General features: G+C 44.5%; 1 protein-coding gene across 4 annotated transcripts in view; it reads right to left on the bottom strand.

Moving 5' to 3' along the window:
- The window catches only part of ETV6 (ETS variant transcription factor 6), a 222,383-nt gene that overhangs the window by 141,823 nt on the left and 53,121 nt on the right, over positions 1 to 27,439 (bottom strand). The window contains exon 1 of one of the 4 annotated variants that reach the window (XM_036457842.2): positions 7,596 to 7,721. The exons of the other annotated variants lie outside the window; for them this stretch is intronic. The gene's annotated coding sequence lies outside the window, so the exon portion shown is untranslated. Of the gene's footprint in view, positions 1 to 7,595; positions 7,722 to 27,439 lie in introns of those variants that run through there. 4 annotated transcript variants of the gene reach the window in all.

The raw sequence follows: 27,439 nt of genomic DNA, 5'->3' as shown, positions 1-27,439 counted from the left end.
CCCTGGCCAATATATGAACAATCGCTCAGACAGGTGTCTCTTTCTTCCCAACTGCCTCTGGAGTTCCCCCATCCCCACCCCCGGGAAGGCTGATCCACTTCTCCTGTAGCTTCTCATGGAGTCTGTGTGCCCAGCACTAGCTGCCCTTATAGCAGGAGCAAGACAAAATTAATGAAGAAACAAGAAGGAATGGAAACCCATTCCACTTCTGACCTGTCCTTCCTTCCCTTTCTCCCACCCAGAAAGCTGTCTCTCCTCAGTGCTCAAGCCCCAGCCCCCCTTCTCCTGCTCAAGAATGAATCCCCATCCAGTCGCTTTTCCCTAGGAGAGGAGCATGATCCCCGAGCTGGCGGTCCGAGGCTGTCTTTGTGCCACTCTAAGGTGGCAAGTGCGACATGGAGGTTGTTTTTCTCCTCAAAGTAACCTTGGTACTAGTGGTTAGGTCTTTGTTCTGGCACGATGAACCATCAACTGATTGTAATTTGAAGAAATGCTTAGAACTCCAGGCAGCTAACTTCTTAATAAAATCTTAGAACCCTAAACTATAGTAAAGAGGCTGCTAAGGGTAATAATCAAGAAAGTTATGGCCCTTCAATGACATATGCTCTCAACATCCCTAGGGTCATGTCACTAGCACTAGCACAAAACCACCTGACAGATGTAGGAACTGAGGTTGAAGGGGTAACAGGTTTCTTGAGTGGATCACCTAACTTCTCTGGAGGGAGCTAACAGTCCTCAGCTCAAAGTTGTCATCTGTCCCAGCTACCTTCTGCCTATAATGTTGTTGAAACTCTTGGTTATCATGATAAAGTCTGTGTACAAAGTGGCTGTGAAGGGGGAGGAGAGTTTACTGAAGGACTTTGTTGACTATTTATTCATTCTTGGTAAAAACAATCCAAACAAACAAACAAACAAACAAAAAACAAAACAAAACAAAAAACACTGGACTTAAGTTCTTCCTATAAAAATTTCTGAAGCATTAAGATGTTATTAGTATTTTTTTTCTTCTTCCTTTAAGCAAAATACAATTCTAAAATAGTGACAGAACCATGACACGAATATGGCTCTATCATCTGAAATTCACTCAGGTGTTGAAACTGCTTGATTGGGCAGTAATTCTCTTTGCATCCTCAGAAAGCAACCGCCAACCAAGCCATAAAATCACGCAAGAGTAACACCAGTCAAGCCTCACCAGTGGTCTCAACAACAGTCCTAACATGGAGACTGGAAAAATAAAGCAGTCTACTCTTCAAAAGCTGGCCTTGCGGGTGTTAGGCCTAGATGATGAGACAAATACTGATAAAATGAAAATCTCTGCCTGACTCTGAATATCCTAAAACCCAAATAAATACCCCACTCATCTCAAATCACTATCAATAAACACTTTCTGGTTCCGTAAAGGTGTTAAGAAAACTTCTTACCGTTGGTTATATGTTTTCAGCTCTATTATCCTGACTCACAGCTATAAGCAGTTCCCTCCCCCACCCTTGGGCTCAGCTGTGGGTACCCCATTCAGGGCTTCCCCTCTGCCTCTCCTTGAGCCACCCCAGTCTGTGCTTTCCTGACCTTCTCAGCAGACCCTGACCTTGAGTTTGGATCTAGGCCTCAGTTTCAGTTCCTTGTTTCCAGGTCGATGGTTTGCTGGCGCCTGGACTTTGATGTTCCTGTGTCCACATCCACAATTGGGGGCCTAGCTTGCTTTCCTCTTCCCCTCAGACCCCCAAACCACGCTGGAGTCCAAGACCTCCTACTTACCCAGTAGCAAAGGCTGTCATTAGCAGAAAATTCCCAGGAGCAGGGACCCTGGCTCCACTGCCACATCCCTGTGGGTAAGTGGTGCCTGTTGGCTCACGGCACCACTTGTTATGTGTTTGCTGAATGAATGAAGGAGCCTCATTAGACAATCTCACAGCACTTCTTACTGCCAACACAAACTCGTCTTTTGTCCTGTGTTTTCCCCCAGGGCCATCTAGTGACTTATTGACCAAGTTTTAAGTCCAACCATCTGCATACAAATCTTGCTACAAGCTGCCAGCTCCACCCCATCTCCCACTTCTCTTCTGGAGACACATTCACTCTCTGATGAGCTAGTTATTTGACTTATCTTAGGCCTTATTCCAAGTGGTTCCAAGTTCCTGGAATACCTTACCTACTATGATCTCACCCCATCCACTCTGCTGCCTCTCATGAAAGATGCTCTATAATGTACTGACACTTACTCCAGTGATGCCATCATTCTTCAAAGTACTCCCAAAACACCCCTTTTAGGACTTTCAGAGCCAGTTACAAAGAATGGTTTATTGCTATTTCTTTTATCTGACCAAAAACCTTAACTCATCAGATTTGACACCAAATGATGTTGGCTATTTCCACAATTTAAAGCTCAGGTCGAGGACCAAAGTTGTTCATTACTCTAATTACCCATGTAATATTTCTCTCCCAGCTGGACTTTAAAAAGTGTTGACAGTCTGTTTATGTTATTGACTCCACTCCCCCTAGCACAGTGCCTTATACACTGTAGATACAAAACTGATCACTGGAGAGTGAAACAATGATCTGAAGACCTTCCTAAACGCATTTTCTTTGATTCAAACAATACCAGCTTGGCTCTGCTAGACACTAGGAATATAGAGATACTTAAGGAAAAAAAAATCTCTTCTTTAAGGAGCTTAAATTCTAGAGGGGGGGGGAGGCTTTAAAGGGAAAGAAAACTATTATTTATCGTCAACTCTTCTGTAACAGGCACATATATTATTTCATTTAAATTTCCTAGCAACCAAATAAGCAAATGCTTTAATTCCCAATTTTTTAAAGAATAAGAAATTGGGATTCAGCAATGTTATATAACTTGCATAATGTTAACAGGTGGCAGGCCAGTCTCTGAACCCAGAGACTATGGACAGCAAAACCTAGGTCCTTCCTTCCACAACACCAAGCAAGGTGTGTACAATCTGTAATAATAAAAGAATAATATGCTAATTAGACTGGACGTCCTTCCGGACATCCTTCTGGATGACCTTCCAGACGAAGCTGGGCTGTGAGGGAAGCCCAGGTCTCTGGTGCCTACCAGCGGATGGAGAGAAGCCCCGGTCCTGGTTACCAGAGGGAAGCCAGTGCCGGCAGCTGGGGAAGGAAGACCTACTCTTGCACAAATTTTGTGTATCAGGCTTCTATTTGTCTTATAAGTAACTGCTTTTGAAACTCTGAAGAGGACCAGAATTACATGGATATTTGAGTGCTGGTATGGGTGTACCCTTTATCAGCCTTAGCCCATACTACTCTAGAAATCACATTAGGTGACATACCAACTCATCTCCCTGAGAAGTACTCCAAAGACCAGCTTCCTTGCCCTAATTGCTCCATGCATCAAAAAAGCAAGGCTTGACTAATCGGAGGTCCATGACCTCCATGCTGTGCTGATCTTGAGGGGGAAGGTATTTCAGTGTAGAAGTTGCCATGTGAATGTTGGTGGACACACAAATGCCTTCAGAGGGGGTAAGTGGATTAACCAGCAGATAGACACTGGTACATGTGGAATTGGAGGCTTGTGAACAGAAACTAGTGTCACTAAAAGGGCCACCTTTGGGATATATGCCATAAATTACCATGACATTTTGCCCATTCCTACTGAGAGAAAAAAATGAGGAATGGAACCTTGCAAGTTTCATTTCAGTGACAAAAGTTTCATATTATCACACACAAAAAAAAAACAACAACACTAGAATCTAGGGAGCACGTTTTCCTTTCCCTTAGATTTATTCATTTCTAAATATATTTTTGAGCAGTGCAGAGTGGTGGATAAGAACTATAGCTTCATCTATAAAGTGGATAATAACACTGGCTCTACTTTAAAGGTTGTGAGGATTAAAGAAGACAATACATTAAAAGTTAGCATGGGGCCTGGCGCATAGTTTAATAACTATCAATGACAAGTACATGTGCTAGCATAGTGGCAGATCTTAAGGACACACAGACATACACACATATAGATATGGTTATTTCTGAAATGGTTTCGTGGTTCCATCTGTGGTAGGCTCAAGATATCACATAATTACATAGAGGACTATGTGATAAAAGACGTGATGCTCATGTAAAACTATTATCTGTTATAGAGCTTAGATCACTTTCCAGTGCCTTTACAAATCATGTTTTTAAGCAAGGAGGGGGGGTGAGAAAATGGTAATCAAAAGATTAGATTCCAATAAAGATGGTGCCCATAGGATAAAGCGGCCACTTCCAGGTCTACATGTCCTGACATGACCGGGTAATCCATCTGTCTGGATTAGGTAGGCACTCAATGAGAGATATTTCAAGGTAATTTCTATAACATTAAGACCCATGGTCTGTCCAAAGGGAAAACTTTCATTTTTCTTTTTTGAGTCACATGCTAGTGACCACGTGAAAAAAACAAGTGGTTTTCCGGTTGTCTGCTACAATAGGTGCAGCAGGCTGGCTTTCAGATCAATTCCTCGATTCCATTGAGCACAGGGGTGGGGTGGGCAAGGTGCCCGTCTTGCTCTAATAATGAACACATTTCATTTCTTGCATGGAAGTAACTGGTTCTTTGCTAATGACACCTTCTTCCCAATTGATTCCATAAGCATTCAGGGGCAGCGTGGCCTCATGTGAATTGTTAGGAGGAGAGTCTGGTATGATTATTCCATCAGAATCTACTCACCATGTACTTGCTCTCCTTTATTTGTAACCTTTTCTATAACCTCAGAAATAAACAAAGGGAGGAGAATGAAAACAAGGTGACATGTCAGGGAGCCTTGGGTAGGTGGAAGGGCTAAGGGAAAATGAAGGGTAAATAAAATATATTCAGCACCTTTCATGTACCAGACACTTAGGATATGATAGCTTTTTGTTTTATACATTAAAAATTAAAAAAAAAAAAATTCTTAGCAAGCTTAAAGAACTTGTTTTCCAATGTCATACAAGATGTGCGAGGATTTGAATCAAGCTATGATGGGTTCCAGAGTCATGAACCTTCTACGTTTTCTCCCCAAAATGAGAAATAGGGATCTTTGACAAAATGAACATCGTACTTCCATGGAATCATGGCAAATAGTAAATAATATGTCAGAAAGTTTTTGAAAGTTCTAGTGTTTCACATGACAATTGCAAACCTGCTGTGGGGCAATTTGGATATTCTGACACCAGAGGTAATGTATATAGGCCCAGTGTCAGGATTGTTCCAATCTCTATAGGCAGGAAAAGGAAGAGAGCACCTGGAGAAGCATGGCCGCCTGCTCCCTCTCTGACACTGACAAAGCCGTGGGTGCAAACGACACAGTGTAAGATGGCAGAGAACCATGGGGCGGGACATCATGGGTGGAAATGCCCTAAGTATGGGGAAGGATTTGTACTTGAGGGGAAATGCCCTCCTCGTGAGCAGAGTTTATTCAAGAAGATGGAGTCTGTTTCCTTTTTGACCTCTCCTGCTTCCTACTTCCTGTACTTTCCTTATAGTACGTTTGAAAGGGGCCCCAGGAATCACTACCAGTATCCTCATTTCTCAGATGAAAAATCTGAGGCCCACAGAAGTATCTGAAATCACACTTCTCGTTTCAAAAATCAGGTAGGTATCAGTTCTTGTTTTCATTTTTTCACTGTATACTATAGTAAAGAGAGACAGGGTAGACAAAACAACAATAAAAACCAAGAAACCAGAAATGTCCTTTTGTAGACATAAAGATATCCCTACTTACTCTCGAATTCCTCTAACTCTAGGACGGTGGGTGAGCTTTGAATCTTTTTCTACCAGCTGGCATTAAAAATGTATACTGCATCATTCACAAACTACTGCCCTGCTCTTTATGCAGGAAAGATTCTGTCCCTGCACTGGTCGCCTTCTTGGCTATGACCAAGCGTCCTGGTTTGCCTGGGACTGAGAGGGATCCTGGGATTAAAACCAGAAAGTCCCAGGGAAACCAGGACAAGTAGGTCCCCTTATTGCCTTCAGTAGGGCCACATTCTCAACTGAGCCAAAGGACCCAGACAGATAAAATGCATTTAGCTGGAAGTGTTAACTGGTCTGACACCAGCTACATGGTAGTTAACAGTTGACATTTTTAAGAAGCAGGATGAAGATTAATGACTATAAAGGACGTTGAGCCCTTGGGGAGGAAGGTATTCTCAAAGTAGGAAGTGTTAAGTCCATAAAAGAAACAATATGAGAATGCAGTGGGGCTTTTTCATACCTAACAAGTATGACTAAACCTCTAAACACTTCCTGTTCCGTCCTATGTTTTTCTGAAATTTGCTTTTCCTTATCGGCCAAGAAGGTGGGAGAGAAGAAAACTTGTTCTCTCTTCTCTTCTCAAGAATAACAGCAGGGAATTTCACAACCTCCAAAGACTACTAGTTTAGCAAGCCCTTGCTTTCACATACAAATATTATTGGAAACAAACAGCACTAACTTTTCTACATAAGGATCCTAAATTCGGGCTACACGTAATTCTGGATGAGTAATAAACCACCTGAGCAGGAAAGCACCATTCATTCAGCCATCTGGTTGTATTTTGTACCAGAATTTGTTATTGTTGTTAAACTATACTAAGTGCTTATAATACTATATAAGGGGAATTAATTTTTATTTCATACATTACAGTATCCTAAAGCTCAAAAAGTACCTTTTTAGATTTATACATGGGTCTTATTGCTATGGAGGAAGATAGCCACTCCCAACATAAAACCACCATTACATGATTTCTCCCAGGCAGTATTTCCCATTCAAAAAGAGCTGTGCCACAAACAGCGGTCTCCCTTTCACCATTTCTGGGTCACCAAATACACTGGAGGCACTCGGCCTAGAATGGGGTAGAAACAATGTGAATGGAGGAGGAGGTTACACAAGGGCACATGCCAATAGTTCCCTTACTCACAAGAACAGCCTAAAGCTGCCCTGTAGTCATACATATTTGGGGAAAACATTATCCCACCTTTTCCAAGTTTCTAAAAGTATGATTTGAATAATATAAAGTAATATCTGGGGAAGGGTAATATTCTGTGGGGCCAGGGGGGCATGGGAAAGGCTTTCTCTCTTTCCACTTCCACTCTAATGGGTTGATTGCTGTACCTTCAATAAAAGAGGAAAATAAAAATTGAGCTCACTAATGCACCCACACTCTGCAGTGGAGGGAGCTGTCAAACACCGTTCTCGTGCCCGAAGGATGGGGTCTAGAAGACTGGGATGACGGGGCTGGACAGCAGAGCAGGAACAACCGTCGGATGTTCACCCAGCGACACAGCCAGTTCAGGTAACAATGAGACACCCCAAAGAGCTCACAGTCATTGAGCTCAGCTCGCCCCCTGATCTGCAATGGACCTCCTGTCCTCGGTTAGAATTCTGGGTCCTTCCTGCCTGCGTGTGGGCCTCCTGGAAGCTCTCTGGGCTCCAGTGACTCTCGTCTTTCTGTAACTACAAGTGGCTTCTGTGAGCCTGGCAGTCCCAGACCAGAAACCTTATTGGACTTCCTCTGTTTATCCAAGACTTGTCAAGCAGGTTAGGCTGCTTTTCTGCCACTTTTCTCTTCAGACACTTCTAAAATGCCAAGATATCAGGAAGCAAATGAAGAATAGGGTTTTCTCACCACAATCCCAAAGGCTGTACAGAGGCTTGCCTAGACCACGGGCTTCGCCAAGGAACCTGTGGCTGTTCTCTCAAACGGTGGAGTGTGTTTTTAAAGATTGTGAGGGAAGAGTTGTCAAAAGTAAGGTCAAAGTCAAATGCGCCGAGTCTCTATCATTAGTGCTGGCCTCTTTCCAGAGAGAGCACAATGCACTCCTTGAAGCCGGCAGCAAGTCCTGGGGCTGTGTCAATAATAATTTTCACTTGCACAGAAAAATCCCCTAGCAGCACATAGATGTTCTTAAACTTCCCTCTCTATTTTGCAGATCTAGAAAAAGTGCTGGAAAGAAATTAAATGCCTTTGTGAATCAGCAAAAAAAACCTAGGATAGAACCAGGGACAGCTGGTCTTCCTGCTTTAACCCACAGAGCCAGCACACCACAGGGAAAAGTTATTTTTCCTTACAAAAGAGGTAATCTTCAACTTTAGAAAGGTGGGGGGGGGGGGGGGGAAACCATTCTCAGTTATTTTGTGGAGAGAAGATTCACAAAACAGTAGCCCTGAGCACAGCTCTTTCCAGAGGTCAAGATGGTATCTAACCAAGGTCAAGACTGTATGGAACCAAGAGTTCAAAGGCCGCTGTCTTCCCCATGGTATGAGTCAGTCATGTTGAGACTGCCTCAGGATTAAGGAGGAAATCATCAAATTGCCAGCAGTGACACCCAATTAGGACTGGGAAACTGGCTACTCTGGTCACATGTCCTTTTCCATTCATGGAACAGGAGGTGACCCGGGGAACAACCCTCCCAGAGCCTGGGAGAGGCCATGTACTCGGCATGGACCCACACCTGACCCTGTGCACTCCAGGATGGCTGCCCAACAGCTTGGAGGACCTTCAGGAAGATTCTCCAGCCAGAGGCACAGGGCCTTTGAACAGGTCTCCGCTCCTATGCCCCCACCCACTGGAGCACACTCACGAGTACACCCAGAAGATCAGATAAAATCCTGAAAACGCGGGCAAAGTTCAACCGACAGCTGCCCCTTCTAGGCCACGAACTGGCACACCTGGCCACTTGGCAACTGTTTCTTCCTTTAGCAGATCTTACCTGCCTGAGCAGGAAACAGTGATAAGGCTAAGGCCGCGATGGCTTCCTACACTTAGGCAGACTCAGTTTAGGAACAGAACCTTCAACTGTTGCAGATCAGTTCAGTGGAACCAAGTACAGCCGCCAAAAATAAGAGAGAATGCATGTCCCGGTGTTTTGTACACTAGAAAACCCTACATACAATATTACATATCGCTATTTTGAGATTAAATAATGCTAAAGATAGAATATTGCATTGTGAATAAACATCGATCAGAATGGTGGAACAACTATGTGGGCACATGCATAAAGGTACAGGTTGCTGGTTGCTATGCAAAAAAGGCTCAATTTTAAAAAGTCCTTCCAAGTGGTTTAAACACTTAATAAACGACAAATAAGTTTAAATGGTACCCTTTAATTATAAATGTCTATGATCTAATCTGAGAGTAAAAACGAGTGCCACACCCTTAACTTTGAAGAGCATCTCCCGGTAGCCACAAGGCCAGCCCCATCTCCTCTGTCACCCACAGCAACATAAATAAATCTCTTTTTTTAAGGTGTGAACTAATCTTTTGTGAGACATACCATGCTTGCTTAGAGTATAATCCACTCCTAATGTACTCCTCTGTGCTAAACAAATCCCAGCTTGACAGAGAACTGGACAGGTAGCAAAAGCTTGCACAGAAGCCACAGGTACAGAATTCCAGATCCCCACACCTCCTGCCAGGTCAGCTGCTGTGGAGCCCTCCGAGGGGCCCTCGGTTGCAGTACCGTGCACATACCTGCAGACCACAAGCCCCTTCACTTTCTTCCCTACACATGTGATGAGGCCTGTATGAAACATGTGCTAGTATGTTTCTTTACCTTTTGTCACGATGCAAATCAGTTTCATTCACCACACTCCCATTCAAACCTCTGACCCAGAAAACCAGCTCCAAGTGTGCTTGAGGCTGTATTATCTCAGCTCCTCTTATCCCTTATTTTCTGTGTCTTTCTTTAGGATGAGTATTCCTCTCAAATGACTTCGTGAGTGACACGGATGAGGGAGATGAGGACCGAAGTGATATAGAACGATCAAAGGGGAACATGAACACCACAAACAGAACAGGAAGCTCCCAGGCACATTGCCACCACGAGGGAGAAGGCCCTGGAAGACGGTTTTTAACATGGAGTCCCTGTCCCAACTGCTACTCTGTGAGATGTGCAATTGGCTTGTGCCTAGGTACAAACAGCCCCTGGCCTATGGGGTGCAGGCATGTCTGTGGTCTGTAAGGCTCCTTCTTCGCCCTTCTCTCTATTGGGGGAATCAGACAAACTCCACCTTCAACAGCTTGTCATCTGGGGTGGTGCTTAGATACACATGCAAGTGCAGGCTACCTCTTCAGAGCTGCAAGGCAGTTTACCTGCCCTTCACAATATAACAATGTCTCTTCCCTGACCTCAAGTTCGAATCTTGGCACTGGCATTTACTCGCTGTGTAATTCTGCACAAGTGACCTGGCCCCCGAATCTCAGTTTCCTCATCTGGAAACGGGAGATAAAGATGCCTATCTTGAAAGGCTGTGCAGATTAAATGAAGTGTGTGTGTGTGTGTGTGTGTGTGTGTGTGTGTGCGCGCGCGCGCGTGTGCGTGCGCGCCCAAGGCTCCTATTGCTCTGTTAAACAGACAGGAGGTGTGTTTCTTCCTCTCTCTGGCCTAAGTACTCATGTGCATAATCCTGAACCCATTTGTACTTTTTAATTATTTTGTTTTTATCTAGTATTTAGATTGTGAAGAATCGTGTCATTTTAATGTTTTCTGTCCAGTGTATGAGCTGTGCACCCAGTGGGCACCCAGTATGACAACTGTGGTCTAGGATACTAAACAAGGGCATCATTTCCCCCACATGCAATAATATCTGGCAATGTTTCCTGAGGAAATGACTGCGAGTTCTAGATACAGCTGATCTCCCCTCTGTCCCTTCCCAACAAACCCCTCCACCATTCGGAATGCCCTGAAGAACTCCCATATGTAAAGGTATCCATGCATCTGATCATTTCTTGAGTACATAAACATTTCCGGAGTACACACTCTGTACCAACAAGAGGAACTGTGGACCCACACTTGGACATAGAAATGGTGAGGCATGATTCTCGCTTACCCTTAAGGCAACTGGAGGGAGTCAGATGGAAAGGCAACAAACTCTCAAAAGAACAGAGCCTATCAGATGGTAAGGGATGAGTGTACATGTCAGTCCTGTGAGACAAAGTGGAGGAAATCTAAATTCAGCCTGAGAACACTATTCAGAAACGTTAAACATATATTCCTTCGAGACAGACCTTCAATACACTTCCCTTGTAGAAACAGTAGGTAAAAGGGAAGCCCCATTCTGGTCTGTTACAAAATAGGTCAACACTTATTAAGTCAAATGTCATTCCAAAGACACCCTGAGGATTGCCAAGTCCTTGTCAGTACCTCTCTCCTCATGTTAAACCATGTACATTGCAATACAGAAGAATTTTCTTGCAACTCAAACTTGGAATCCTGACCAATCCATTCACACACATATTCTCAGCATGACATGTAAGTATTTAGCACCAGAGAAGGTGTTGAGTGGGGGGGAAAAATAAGAAAGAAAAAAGAATATAAGTCTTAAGATCTCCCTGCCAGTTCCTGGCAGAGATGAACAGGCACTGGAGACAAGGTGTGCCTGGACCCACGGCGAACTTGGCAGAAGTGGGAGGGTAGCCAGCTTATGATCGAAGAAATACATGCTCACAAAACTCCAGTCTTCCCAGTGGGAAGTGGGAGAACCCAAGAGCAGGAGAGTAGGGCCTCTCTGTGGACCCCGGAGGAGCTCGACCCCAGACCTTGGTGTCATGAAGGAAGGAAGGTCTCCCGACATGGCTCCATGCTAATGCAGAGCAGCACTATGTCGGAAGTCTGCGGGGGGTCTCACAATGGACCACACAGCCAGACAAGCCCCACATCTAGATACATATCTACGACAAGTAACTTCATGAACAGCTTAACCGTTTTCTTTATTAACACTTTAACACTTTATCGCTAAGGCTTATCATTATCCCTTAGTTCCCTCTCTCCCCACCTCCTTATTCTTGTCACCAACTCAACCCTCTCTGCTGACTGATGCTCAGAGCAGACATAAAAGCTTCCTGAAGGCCAAGTCTATCTATCTTTGTATCTTACTCTGACCCCTCGTACCAAGCAGGTACGTGGCTCATAGTAAACCCTTAATCAATGTTTGTGGAATACCTAGTCATGGGGCAAGCAGAGAAACAATGTGAACATGGAGCTGAAAACATCACTGAATTTATGAATTTCCCGAGTATAAATTCTCCTGGTCTGTTGGCACAATCCAGTCCTCATGATTGGCTCCAAATACTAAAGACGCATGAACATGCCTTGCACAGGAGGAAACTTCCTCCTTTGAAACTCTCAGCACACACTCCCTCTCCAGGAGCTGCCTACGGAGAAGGCTGTACACGGAAACCTTAGACCTTGACGTAAGCCCTGGCCACATCAACTGAGCAGAACTTGCCCCGTTCAGGACCTAGCGAAGAGAAACCTGAGCTGCAAGAGTAACATGAGAATCAGGCAGCTGACCTGCTTGCGATCTGGAGGCAGTCAGAGGTTAGTTGTGAGTTTAAACCGGCTGTAACTGGACAATACTTGACAACCAACTTCCCTATAAGATCAAGAGTCAGGTGAGCTGACACGCAGAATCCCTTAAGACGGGGTGTGGAAGGAGGGAGCCCATTCTGCTGGGACGGGGAGCACAGGGTGGCTGCAGGTGGCCAGCTCTCACTCCAGGAACCCTCAGGAGTGCAGGTGCACCCTCCCCAACCAGGGTCCCGTTTGCTTCCTGGAGGCTCGAAAGGCAACCTGGCCTTGTCCCAAGGAGTACAAACATTGTGAAAGGTAGTCCTGGGAGCCGCCAGAGAAACAAAAGCTTTGTAGATGATTGGCAATGCCACTTTTGCATGCCCACAGCTGGGAAAAGAAAGAACAGAGGCTGAACTCACCAATGTGTCAGCCAGGACAGGATGAAGAACCAGAGGGAAAAGGAACCCGGATGGGTGAATCCATTTTCATTTGTAAGGTAGACAGGACGCCTGGAGTAAACACTCACCAAACTCCTACTCCGTGCCTGGTACCACACTGGGATTCTGGGATGAAGACAGGGACAATCCTCAAAGAACTCATACTCCTTCCTTCCTTCCTTCCTTCCTTCCTTCCTTCCTTCCTTCCTTTCTTCCTTCCTTCCTTCCTTTCTTTATCTTTATTGGAGTGACATTGGTTAATAAACTTATACAGGTTTCAGGTATATAATTCTATAATATGTAATCTGTATACTGCATTGTATATTCACTACCCCAAGTCAAGTCTCTTTCCATCACCTTGATCTCCTACCTCTTCCCACCCAAAGCTCATACTCGTAAAGGTCACGCTTTATGACAACAAATGTGTATTTTCTTTATATATATATATATTTTTTTTAATTGATTTTTTACAGAGAGGAAAAAAGAGGGATAGAGAGTTTGAAACATCGATGAGAGGGGGTCACCGATCAGCTGCCTCCTGCACACTCCCTATTGGAGATGTGCTCACAACCAAGGCACATGCCCTTGACCAGAATTGAACCCGGGACCCTTCAGTCCGCAAGCCGACACTCTATACCCTGAGCCAAACCAGTTTCAGCAACAAATGTGTATTTTCTTTTTTTATTTTTAATTTGATTAATTTTGTTACAGTATAGTTTATGCAGAGCAAGACAAAATTTAAGGTAGGCTACAAGGGGAAGGAATAATAGAAAAAAGAGGAAGGGGGAAGGTAAGAAACAAGAAAGGAGTGAGAGAAGGTTGTGGGTGTTAAATGTGATAACCTAACAAAGTGCTTACTAGGGACCTCTGGCATAGAGTAGGTGCTCAATAAATATTAGCTATTAAAGTTATTGTTGTAGGGAGTCTATCACTGTGTCATGCTAGTCCATAGTGAATACATATGATACATCAGGTAATATTCTAAGGGCTTAACATGTATTAAGTCATTTAATGCTCACAACCCTATGAAGTATTAGTATTCCCATTTTACAAATGAGGAAATTTGGACATGAAGACACTACACAAGCTATAACCACCCCATCACACAACTATCAGATGAGAGCTCTGGGATTTAGACTCAGGTAGTCTGATTTCAGAGCTCAACTTCTTATCTATTGCATCCGTGGTTCTCATGGCATTGGAACCTGGGAACTTTTGAGATTTGCAAATTCTTGGCCCCAAACCAGGTCTACCAAATCAGAAACTCTAGCGAAAGGGCCTAGCACACTGCTTGTTCAAAGCGTTCTAGGCGATTCTGACGAACACTAAAGTTTGATGATGACATTATAGTGCTTCTTCATACAGTAGTGGCTAAACTGAAGACAGATAATAAAATACCTCACCTCACTGTGACTGGCCTCCCTCGGCAATGGACAAAAATCACAATACTTGGGTTATCCATGTCTCTTAATTTAGAGGATGGCCTAGGATTGAGGCTTGGGAGAGCAAATTCCATTCTCTTGATTTTCAGAGAAGTCCATTTATCTTCTCTGACTTGGTACTCTGATGTAAAAAGACTAGAAGGGGTGAGAAACCTGGGATAGTCTCAGAATGGTTGAACTCCTTCCTAGCTTCCCAACTCAATAACAAACAGTGTCCCAAAATATCTACCTCTAGATTAAAAGTGAAACGTAAAAAGGAAAGCTTCACTGCTGGTGTGTTCATTTAGCTTCTGACAGTGCATTGCAGGTGGATCTGTCTGTTCTTTCTGCTGGAGTTAATTCAATTACTCAAACCAATCATCCAGTTTGTAAACTGCCTCAGCCTTCTGCTTCTCCCCTTTTGGCCATTTCACTGTTCATTAGCACCTCTACTAAGGATAAGCAGGGGAGAGGAAAAGGTGAGGAAACTCAAACCAGTCCATTTTTCTCCTTGTTAGCAGTTCTGGTAGACTTGGTGGGAGAAGAATTGTTATTGACTAAAATGAGACACTGGATTACCTATGGTTTTCAATTCTCCATGCTCTTCTGGCCCCTAATTATCACAGTCAAGTCAGTCTAACCTTACAGTGTCAGTCCAACCTACAAGTGAACAGAAGAACAGCGTTCAATTCTAGAATCTCTACAAAGGTAACCTATGATCCTTCTAATATTAAAACTCCTAAAAATACCAAGGTCATGGGCAATTCTGATCACAGGTGAAAGGGCTCAGAAAAGTGATCACATCTCTAGAACCCCATTTTAATTTGGATAGTTGATTTTTCCCACCATTCCAACTTTCCATGGCCTGTATATGTGCATCTTTGCTGACTCTCCTAAGAAAAATAAGAAACCTAACATTAATTAGGCACCTACTATATTCTAGGGTGCCAGACTCCCTGCTGTAAATATTATCTTGCTTATTTCTAAAACAGCTTAGCAATAACGCTTTATCCTGATTTTTATAGGGAAAGGGAGGTTTAGAGAATTTAAGTCCGGAGTTAGTAAGTACCAAAGCTAAGATGTGAACACAGAGCTGTATTCTCCCAACCCCACTCCCAAACCTATGCTCTTTCAGCCCCACTGATAGGACTTTTTACTTCCACCCAGAACTCTGTGATGATGCTCTTGATGCTAATTCAGGGGATGGCTGTGCCAAGTGCTCTCTATGACTCTTAAAGATGCAGGCTGTACTGGGACATGTTGATGGCACCCTCAGAAGTCCCTCATAATACCTTCAGATATCCACTCTTTCCCCCCGCTGTCAGCACTAGCACAAATAACCTCCAGCTTCCATCCCTCTGCCCAATCCGTACAGAATGCCACTAGTCGTGTCCACAGCTTTGGACTAGTAGAGCCGACATTTCCTCAGGCAGCAGCTCGAGGCCATGGTGGGAGAGGTCTGCACTTCCCCATGACTCAGAGCCAGGAGGGTTCCAGGAAGCTTAGGCAGCAGAAGTCGGTGCCCTCCGTGTCACCGCAGGACCACTTCCTACTTCAGTGAGGGAAGTAGCTGCCTGGTCTAATGTGAAGGCGGAAGGAAGGAAGAAAGGGGGAAGTGATTCTGTTGACAATCTAACCCCCATATTCCATTCCCCTGTTCTGCTCCTGCCCCTTTCCCAACCCCCCCACAGGTGGGTTTGGGGGCCTGAACTTGCCTTTCTCCTGCCCAGGCCTCGCTGGCCAGGCTGTTCCCTGCGCCTCTGCCCGAGCTCCCCAGAGAAGCCAGCAGCAGCACCTGGAGTCTCTTACTCTGAGACACACAGAGGCCTCCTGGTGTCGGCCAGAGGAAAAAGTCATCTTTATTCAGTGTCCTGTAACGTGATAAGAGGGCTAGCTGCGTTATTTGTCAGCCAGTCCTTCCTTCCATCCACCCCTGGTAAGGGAGAGGTGAGCTGGTGGGACATAATCTCAGTGCAGGCAACACTAGACCAGCTTGTCCTACAGAGAAGAAAATCTCTTCCCTCTCCTGTCCACAGCACTTAGCGCCTCTGTACATGGCAGACCTGGGGGACCAGGATCTTTCACGGGTTTACTGTTTGCTGGTACAGTCAAACCTTGGTTCCTGAACATCTCCAATCGCAAACAATTCCGTTCTCGACCAAGTTGTTCACACACACACACACAAAAAATGTATCGATTGTCGACCAAAACTTCAGTTTTCGGCCTGACAACCCTTTCATACTAATACCTCAGTGTAACAAAAAGTGTCTCTCAGGCAACAGAGGAGAGACTGTTTTTGTTGCTGGCAGAATCAACAATTAGCACAATTTTAAAACATAAAGAAAACATCAAGAGTGCTGTTGTTGCTAAGGATGTGGAAATGTGCAAAAAAACAATAATCACAGGCTTTTGGATAGGTAGAAAAACTGTTGTTGATCAGATAAAAGAAATGCAGATAGCTGGTGATAGCATTTCCCAGGCACCAGTATATGAAAACTTTGTTTAAGGCTGATAGACGGTGGTTTGATAAATTTAAGAAGTGCTTATTTATAAATGAAACAGTACTTTAGACATGTACTGTATATAAGAAAGATTAAAACAGGGAATCCTTTGGGGGGGTCTGGGGTGGATTAATTCAATGTACATTATTTCTAATGGGAAAAAATGATTCGATTTTCAAACAAATCGCTTCTCCAACAGCCTTCCGGAATGAAGTCAGCTAGTGAATGAGGTTCCCCTGTATTTTTAATTGCCCAAAGTGACTGTAAAGTAAGTCGAGGCATGGACCCGATTTCCTGACCAAAGCACTCCAATATGCTGCTCGATACTCACGCAGTGCCTCCCAACGTGAGGTGTGGGCCTCCCGCCGGAGCACGGGGATGCCTGGCTCCAGGACCATGGCTGCCTGTGGCCCGGGCTCCAGCTTCCCCTCCCCGCAGACTTGCTCCCAGCATGGCGGCTTGGCCAGTCTTGGGTAGCTTCAACACCCTTCATTAATCTGCTTTGCTTCCAGTTCTGAAGATGCCAGAGAAACCACACTGGCTGCCCGACCAGACAGGATGAAGCACTAACCAAACACATTCTGCTCGGCCTCACCAATTTCCAGAAACGAGAGAGGCCCAGACCCTGGGCAGTTCCTGTCTGAATGACTCTTCCTGAATCACAGGTCAGGGATGTGTCAAAGGCGCCTGGAGAGTCCCGTGGCCCTAAAACTGGCTCCTATTCATTCCAGAATACAATGCTGAGCATCAGGTGGGCTTTGAGTGGCCTGGGCAGAAACCCTGTGCTTGTTTGAGCTTACCTGTGCTTGCTTTAATTCTATGCTGTGGCCATCCTAAAGTTCCTCACAATCTTTTAACGAGGGGGCTTGCATTTTCATTTTGCACCGCGCCACAAATGATGTGGCAGGTCTTGCCAACATGTTAATCCCGGCGAAAGGGTCACTTCAGAACATCTAGTAAGTCTGGGGAGCTGTGCCTATAGGAGCAGGATGCAGTCAAGCTGGCTGTGAGGCTTTGGGCTGGTGGGGATGAGGGAGCTAGTCTGGTGACAGGGGGCATGAGGGAGCACAGGTGCCCTGTATGGGGCGGCAACAGTGCCACCAGAAAGAGCTTCTCAAACCCACACGTTGCCTACCGCTCCCTTTGGATCACCGTTTTTTAGAAACTCTCCAAATCTATCTCAAATCTTTGATGACGGGCCTTGTTTTCTTTTTCCAATTTACACACAGTCTCTTCCCATGTTTTGTAGAAGCTTGTTTTAAAAGCTGACATTCTATTTGCTCTTTTCTTTTTGGCTTGAGATACATGTGCATGAGACGAGGTTTGCTGAGATGGAGACAATTCCACTTCCAGGTCGTTACTTCTCTAACGAAAGTCCGGGCTCCACCAGTTATGGCCGGGCTGCTGCAGCGAGCCCCATGGGGTCAGACTCCACCGATCTGAATGACAGGTGGGACTCTCAGGGTCTGTCTGAATACAGACTTCCCAATGATGAGCATCAATGGCGACCCACAGAACTCTTCCCTCTTAGATTCTCTAAGAAGTGGTTTGTGGAAAGCGTTCCCAAGTTTTATCAAAAGGAGCCAGAAGACAAAGACATTGTTTCTTTGAATGCTTCCCCAGCTGTCTTGTGATCACCTGAGGGCACTGAGGCTGAGGCTTTTATTAATGTTCTCAGACCTGAGAGCTAGAGATGGATGGATGCTTCTTATTCTTCAGTACGGAGTACACACACACACACACACAAACACACACACACACTCACACCATAGCATTATAGCTTCGAAAAAATAGCTGTTCTCCCGAGTATAAGTAAATAGCCCACAGCAGTCCTGCTTGGTGCTCCAGTCCCTCTTAATCCCCATACACAGCCTCTCCTCCAGAACCATGAAGTCAGCAGAAAGCAGATATGTTTTATTGGCTGTGTCACTTAGCACCGCCTGCACATCCTAATCGGTGATAAAATAAGGGATCTGAAGTCACTGCCATTAGCACTGAAAACGTGGCCCCCTCGGCTCCAGGGCTGCCCTCTCTTGGGAGGGCAGACAGGACACGCTGGTCCTGTTTCCTGGCAAAAAGCGAGAAAATGGAGCTGAGCAGACGCTGCTGAATTTGGAGAACATTAACAAATGCGGTGCAGGAAGAGCAATGCCAGGGGAAAGAAAGGATTTCCCTGAGGCTCAGGGGATGCCAGCCACCTGTGTGCACTGAGGCCAGGGGCACCATGGCACCACCTTCTGAAATACCTGCTCGGATGAGAGCTCGCTGCTTACCACACTGGCCCTCTCAATCTTGGAACTGAAATCCACTTGATTATTTTAGATCTGAGAGCCAGGAATCTGCATCTACTCATAAGCCTGGGTAAGTGGCTGAGCAGTTTATGAACTGTGTCCAACTGCTGTGAAGCCTCTGAGGTGGGCAGAGACCTGGACATCATGAACATGAAGCTGAATCACACCAATCTGTGAAGAAATGAGCAAATCCTAACACAGCAGCTCAGATGGTTCTTTCACTCAGTCCTAAAGACAAATAAATGGAATTGTGGAGCTGGAAGAGAGTGGTCCTCTCGACTGGGTCTCTTATTTCACAGAAACGATATGTCTAAGGGAGTCACTGCTGATCTGAGTAGTCAGTCTTCCTCCGCCTCCTTTGAGCATTTCCAGAACAGAGGATGAAAGAGAGAAACCAGCCCCACTCTGCCCACATCCACAATGTTAGCCCAAAGTGGGTCAACTTCCATGAAATATTATATTAATACGGATGACAGTCTAGAAACTCATTCAGCTAGCTCACCTGGGTGATAGAACTCAGTCCCAATTCACCAGATCACAGCTGGTCTCCACCTAAGTGGGTCCACATGGTTTTAAACACCAGGGTGATAAGCAAGATGTTGCTTGCTTCAACTTTTCCATATCAGAGTGCACATTCCCTCTTACCAAGACTGTAGGCTTGCTACAGTTAGGTCAAGGGTCACTGTTCTTCCCTGGACTCTCCTACTATGTGAAGAAACACTGAATATTTATTTAAAAATAAAATAAAATAAAATAAAACCTAATGAAGAAATCTGGTAGAATTCTCTGATTTGGGTTGGTTTCCCTCTATTCCCTTATAATTTAGATATTTCAAGGAACTCAAAGCCTTTACTTCCCCCAAAAGGTCACATTGAGGAATCAGCTTTCATAAACCCCTAATTTATTAAATCAGAGAAAATTTTGTTCAAAAATAACAAAGACATAAACATTGGCAAAAACTTTGCTCCACATTTTACATCCTACTGGCACTGCCCAAGACCAGGGCCCTGGCAGCTAGCTAGTATATTATCTGTAATCATCTCCAAACTGGTTCTGACACACCCATCCTCTCCTTTCTCCAATCACCTTCCAGAGCCATCAGTCGTCTCTGCAAAACAGACCTGACTTTGCTCTAACACTTCCGGTGCCTTCTGCTTTTGCTAGGCTCCAAACTCCTGAGCATGCCTCACGAGTCCTCTGTTCCAGCCACTCACATTCCCAACTCAAATGTCTCCTTTCCTCTCCACCAGGAAGTCTACTCTGAACCCCCAATCTGAAACAAACACTTAGTCCTGACCCCCACAACACTTTGTCCACATTCTCTTACAGCATTTGCCTCGAGTTATAAATAACTATCTCTACTGCTGAACTGTAAGTTGTAAGTCTCTGCCATCTTTGGTTCTAGATTTGTAAGCCATGTTAAGCCATGTATGTAATAGGTAATTCATAAAGTCTTACTGAATTATTACTTAATTGACTAATTGACTTCAGCAGGCCTCTAGTCGAATATATGCATGAAGAGAAGAAGCAGGGCTGGGTAGTTAGGCAATTCATTATCACAGCATCTCTGATTAGTCAGCTATCACGTTGAAAAGCACAGCAAGCTGGAGACAGGCCCATGAGATGTTGGACAGCGGGCTGTAAGTTTTATTGGGAGCAGAGAGCAGGGAGGAGCAGCCCTGCTTACACTGTACCTGTGCCCAGGGAACTTGGCAGACAAAGCTGTTTTCTTCTCTGTCTTTCCTTCCCTCTCTTGCCCTGCCTTCTCTCCCTCATCACCTCCTTCTTCCTCTTATCTCCAAATTTAATTCATCATTCATTTCGTGAGTGCTTACTAAATGCTAGGCATTTTTCTAGCATTAAAACCACAGCAAAATGAAGCTCCTAGCTTACACTCTACTGCAGGGCATCAAAACCTCAATGTTGTCTGAATCATCCGGACTCTTACCAAACAGCAGAATTAGACTCAGGGGTTCTGGGATGGGGCCAAGCACCTGCATCTCTGATAGCCTGCCGAGGGATGATGATGCTACCAGTTCACATTGTCTGTAGTAAAGTTCTAGACTTGAGCACTGGTTCCCAACCTTGGCTGCACATAGGAATCAGCTGGAGATTTTATAAAATATTAATGTTTGGGTATCTTCTCCAGAGTTTCAGATCTAATTGTTTGGGAGTGCAAGGTGCACTGGGATTTTTTTAAAAGCTCCCATGATGAATACAATGAACATCCAAGGTTGAGAACTACTATTCTAGTGGGAGGTATAGATAGAAAAAAATATATCAACTTCAGATAAACATTATGGAGAAAAATAAAGCAAAGTAAGTACAATAGAAAGTGAAAGAGTACACTGTTTCATATTCAGTTATCTGGAAAGGCCCCTGTAGGAGGTGACAGTTGACCTGAAAGATAGGCAGGACTGAGCCATGCAGTTGTCTGAGGAAAGAGCTCCATGTAGAGGAGACAGCATGTGCCAAGGCCCTGAGGTAGAAGTGTGCTTGGCATGTTTGAGAAACAGCAATGGAGACTAATACACAAAAACAGTCACTAGGAGTTTTTATTAAAAAACAGTGGTTCACAATCGTAGTCAAATCTTAGTGGGGAGTTGAGGCACATGAGGCCTGAAGGAGTTCAAAGTGAGTACTGTCTTAAATCTAAAGAGCACTCCGAGATGGGCAAACACTTGGAAGCAAGGGGAATGCTTGTGGCTATGTTAGGTCATTTAATCAACACAAGAATTGTATCAGATAAACATCATGATCCTCATTTTCAGAAAGAGGTGACAAGGGGCTCAGAGTGGTTCATTTACTTGTCTATGATCATAAAAGGGTGAGATGAACTCCAGTCTGAGTGACTTCAAGATCTATTCTCCTTACATTTTAAATTAATCACACACTGGGCTGCTCTTCCTTCTTCTCATTTCACACATGTTCCCCATCGTAGGCAGAGTGAGTGAGGGAAGGAGGGAACATGCCAGAAGAAGGAGGAAAAGGGTAAAAGTGAAGGAGGAAAAGAAAAATCCAGGAGGTAAAGAATGCAGAGAGAGAGAAGCACTGAAGGACAATCGCTTCCTCCACACGTGCCTCCAGCTCCCAACCATTCATAACTGGTGCTCCTAAGAGCCCCGAAAGGTGGGCTGAGGGTTAATGTTTCATGGCAACATGGCAGGGCCATGGAACCCAGACATTTGGCCAACCACCAGTCTAGACTTTGCTGTGAAGGTAATATTTTAGATGTGGTTCATTTAAATAAATGGATTTTGAGTAAAGGTGATTCTGCTCTATCATGTATATGTGTGGGTCTCATGTAATACATGAGTTGAAGGTTTTAAGAGAATACAGACTGAGGTCCTTGAGGAAGAGGGAACTCTGCCTCCAGGCTGCTTTTGGACTTAAGCTGCAGCATCAACTCTTCCCGGGTCTCTGGTTGACCAGCCTGTGTCTGCCTCCACAACACTATGAGCCAGTTCTTTAAAATAACTCTTTCTCCATACTTACACACACACACACACTATTAGTTCTATTTCTCTAGAGACCCCTGACTGCTATAGATGGGCACAACCAGTAATGTCATCCTCATTTCTGAAAATTTCCAGGAAGGAGCAGGACTGAGACTGGCCTCCACACAGGCCTTCGTCTTACATTTCCAACCAGGTTAAAAGGCTAAAAGATCTGGCCACACATGGAATGTTTTTAATAGCATCTTTAAACCTTAAAATGGATTGGGTGGAGGGGGTAGAGAATGAGGGCGAAGGCAAATAGAAGGAATGTACTTCACTTTGCCTATGGCTGATGAGACCACTACTCTTTTGACTTCTAGGGTTTCTAAAAAGTGAGAGAGGAGGGTCCATGCGGATCAGGGTGCAAACCTCCACCTGAGGACTGAGCAAAATGCTCTGTTTTTAGGAGGCTGCCCTGCTGGGCTGGGGAAATCATGACGGGAAACGAGCACAGTCACAGATGCCATGCTAAAGCTCCAGGACTGAAAAACAGGACAAAAAAGTCTGGAGTGTCCTGGAGCCTTGACAAAACAGGAGACAGAAAGTGGAAAAAAATTAGAGAAAAGTGTTCAGTGATGCAATTCAACCCACAGGGGAAAGTTGGGAAATACCATACAATTCTTCCTCAAAAAATGTTGGTCAAAATAGTTACTGGTTCAAACATAATGCCAATGAAGAAAGCAAGGAAATGCCATATAAATGATTTCAGATGAGTATTCCTCTTTTATTCGTTTTTGAGTAATGAGGACTGTGCCCCTAAAAGCACCCAGAAACCATTGTTACCTTGTAAGACTGACATTTTGAAAATGCTTGAGGGAGAAATGTTTGGTGAGCCAAGGCAGCAGCAGGGGTTTCCCACAGAAAACAATGTCTACACAAACAGTCTCTTTCCTTCGAAAAAGGAATTTGGGGTCAGAAACGATCTCTGCATAGTGGTGTCTACAAGAGTTTAGGAGAGGGAACCAGGATATATGGAGAACAAGTAAAGAGATTAAGTTTCTACACTTAAATGGGATAACTTTCTGCTCCCTTTGCAACTGGGGTAGGGAAAACTAACCCTGTAGATAGAGATACTCCTAGGACTCTTGGTGTGTGACCTTCCTCTCAAGGGACTGACATTATTTTAAAAATGAATTAGTCACCTTGATGCCCTAACTGGTTTGACTCAGTGGACAGAGTGTCAGCCTACAGACTAAAAGGTCCCAGGTTCGAGTCCAGTCAAGGGCACGTACCTTGGTTGCGGGCACATCCCCAGTTGGGGGTGTGCAAGAGGCAGCTGATGGATGTTTCTCTCTATCCCTCTCCTCTCCTCTCTGTAAAAAAATCAATAAAATATTTTTTTATAAAATCAATTAGTCTCCTTGAAAAGATGGAACTCATTCCTTGAGAATTAGTTTTGGAAATTGAGTCAGATGATACCATTTCACTTTTTACCAGACAGGAAGAAGAGTTAAAAACACTGAAGAGCCAAAACCAGTTTGGCTCAGTGGTAGAGCATCGGTTTGTGGACTGAAAAGTCCCAGGTTAGATTCCGGTCAAGGGCATGTACATTGGTTGCAGGCACATTCCCAGTAGGGGGTGTGCAAGAGGCAGTTGGTTGATGTTTCTCTCTCATCGATGTTTCTAACTCTCTATCCCTCTCTTCTCCTCTCTGTAAAATATCAATAAAATATATTAAAAAAAAAAAAAACAAAAAAAAAAAAACCACTGAAGAAACAAAGCTAATGGCTGTGTCAAAATCCTGGAGAGGTGTGGTTGGGAATAGAAAAAGGAGAGGCAAGAGTACTGGATAATGCAGGCTTACATCTCTGGGACATGCAGGTCTTCGGAACAGTGGCCAAAGAGCCTGCAGGCCTTCTGTCCAACTCCATCGGGTAGCAGTGGGTACTCTGGAGGGTGCTGTCATGATTCAACTTGCCATGGTCCTGGGAGGCACCGGAAGTTCCAAGTATTTGCCATGCTTTGCTGAGACCGCTGGCCCTCTAAACTAAGGTGTCTTCGCCTGGGTTAAGTATGGTGTTCCCTCGTTTCAGTGGACTATACTGTAACCTGCAGGACCCACTGAAACACAAAGTAGGGAGTGGCTTTCTTGGTGTGACCTAAGGGGAGGCTCTAGATCCAACTTCCCACTAACTACCAGGTCCTAAAGGCCCCTTATAGAGCTTCTCCTTGGGGCTCAAGAAGGCCAGGAGAAGCCTCCTGTCCAAGAACCAGAGTTTTCCATATAGGGCAGCACATTCCTACAATGACCCCATCAGACTGAATGAGCTCCTCCAATGTCTCTGCTATCAACCAGCACAGCGCACTGCCCCAAGGCAATAGGTACATTTTAATAACAGCGATGTTTTACATTTGCAGAGCACTTTCCAGTTTATAATGTGTTTAAAAGTGTAAGGAGCAGGGGAATCTAAGGCCAGGATGCCTGGATTCAAATTCCATTTCCATGAGTTTCTTGCCATTTTCTCACTGCAAAGTGAATATGATGACAGCGGCTACCACCTGGGATTGTTGCTATACCAATAACAAGGGACAAACAGGTAAAGCACGTGGATCAATATCTGGCACATGGTCACAAAATAAATACAGTCTAACGACTCTCCTCAACCCTGAAGCAGATGAAGGAGACATAAGCTCAGAGAATCTAAATGTCTTTCCTGGTGACAAGCCCAATCAGGGTTCTGCACACTCAAACACACAGATATAATTGTGCGTGTATGTTGGGAAGAGATGGGGGTATAGCAAGGGGATGGTAGGTAAGTATATGAATGACCAGAGAAAGTCACAGGACTTTGGAAGGGAACAGAGTACTAACAAAGAGAAAAGCGTATTCCAAAAGCAGAGAATGGGCTCTGCTTCCACAGAAGAGTCAAGGATTCTCTTCCAGGGCCTAGGCCAGAATCAGCGAAATGCTTTCCCATCATGTGACAAATATACTGCTGATATGCTGATGTAAGAGTATTCTGTAAATCAATTCTACCCATATAGCATGCAGAGAAATGTGATGTGCTGTATTAGTCAGGGTATCCAGTAGGATATATGTATACATACGAAGAGATTTATTTTAAGGGATTGGTTCATACATTTATGGAGGCTGGCAAGTCCAAAATCTGCAGGTGGGCCCCTGCAGGCTCCAAACAAGAGCCGATGCTACAGAAAATCTAAAGGCCATTGGCTGCCTTCTTTACTCAAAGTCCACTGATTATAATATCAATCTCCTCCATAAACACATTCACAGAAACTTCCAGAATAATGTTTTAGCCCTTATCTGGGCACTGTGGCCCAACCAGACTGATACATAAAATTAACCATCACATATGCCCTTGGGGTTTGGCCTTCAGAGATTCCTTATCTTAGAAAATTAGGAGGTCTCCAAAGAAAGCATATGAGCTCTACAGAGACATTAGTGGGGAAAGGCAATAAAACCCACAAAATGCAAGACAGCGGCTAACTCAGGTGGGAACACAGGGTGGGAGGAAAGAGAAGCACACAGGTAGGGCAGCAGTATTGGCAATGTTCCAGCTCTCAAGTTGGATGGTAAATTCATAGGTATTCATTATGTTTTGTAACTCACACATCGCCTGTGTACATATCAAATATCACATATCACATAAAGGGGAAAAAATAAATAAAACAAAAAAAAAAGTTTTCAAGCCATGTAGCAAAACCACTTTCTCAATACAGCCTCCCCTGACAACTCCTGAAGAGAAATCTCCTTCTCTGATCAAACTATCTACTCTACCCACAGGCACATACGGCGGAGCGACATTTCATGTGCTCAGGCCTTCCCTTCTCAAATGAGTTTTAAGTCCCTTATGTTCCGGGACAATTTCTTACAACATCTTTTTATTCCCCCACGGAGTCTGGCTGAACGTCTGAGTAACTCAATAAAAACTCACTGATGGCTGAAAAACAAGGTGGGTGGGGACAAGCATAACAAAAATAAACCAGCGGAAAAGCAGAGGTGCTGGGGCGGCCTTGGGTTTCAGGTTTACAGAAGGCATTAACAGCTCCAAAAGTTGGCTTGAGTGATCAGAAGCCAGGCAGGGCCACATTGTACCATTTTTACGGGCCGAGAGTGAAACAATGGCCATCCCATGTGGCGGAGACTATAAATGGTACCCGTGCTAATTAAGATCACACAGCCCGGCTTGTAGAAGGGGATGCACACAGACAGGTAAGAGCTTGGATCATCTGTGATGTCCAGACTATGATCCCAGGGATGTGGCCCATCAGTACCACGTGTTCTTAAGAAAACAGTATAGCATCATGGTACTTCTAACCCAGCCCCCAAGCAAACTTCCAATCTTTCACAACTTTTTGCCCAGTCAATGGTATGTATGATAACAGTACTGCCATTATTGACAGGACTCTTCCAAAAAACCAACAGTGAGGAGAGCTCATAGATTTTCAAATTTCTAGTCCACACTCTGTGCACTGTTCTCCATCAGGACTCCTCAAGCCTAAACTGGAGATGCTCCCATTTGTCCCATGAACCCCTGCTCTGACTTATTCAGTTGTGGTTAAAGGAGATCAAGGCTGTATGTGGTGGTGAGAGCTCTCTCCTATTGGAAACCAAGGGCCATCTGGGAAGAAAGCATAGCCTTGGATGTATGCTTTCTCTATAGAGAAAGCTAGCAGAATGCTGGGTGGGGATAATTTCTCTACTCAACACACTCTGGGGGATCAGGCTTGGAGAATGACAAATGCAACTGCTGAGAGAAAAATGGAGAGATTCCCAGTAGCTTATAAATGGATCTTGTGTAAAAAAAGGTCACTTCATTTGCTATCATATAGGAGAGAAGCCAACACTCAATGGCTTTAGCCCTGTGTCCAGCCGGTCTCATCATTAACAGGCAAATACGGCTCTCTGAAATGACACGGGCAGCTCAGTGACATGTCACATCACTGTCAGAACTAGAACCAGGCCTCCCCATTCCACGGCCAATGCTCTTTCTACCATGATGTGCTCATGAACAGATCATTTCTGCCAACTGCCACATTACATGAGTTGAAGTTTGTATAAAATGACAC

This window comes from Pipistrellus kuhlii, unplaced genomic scaffold, assembly GCF_014108245.1.
Source record: "Pipistrellus kuhlii isolate mPipKuh1 unplaced genomic scaffold, mPipKuh1.p scaffold_m20_p_3, whole genome shotgun sequence".
NCBI lineage: Eukaryota > Metazoa > Chordata > Mammalia > Chiroptera > Vespertilionidae > Pipistrellus > Pipistrellus kuhlii.
The sequence above is the reverse complement of the archived record's forward strand: the minus strand, read 5'-3'. Positions and strand labels throughout refer to the sequence as shown.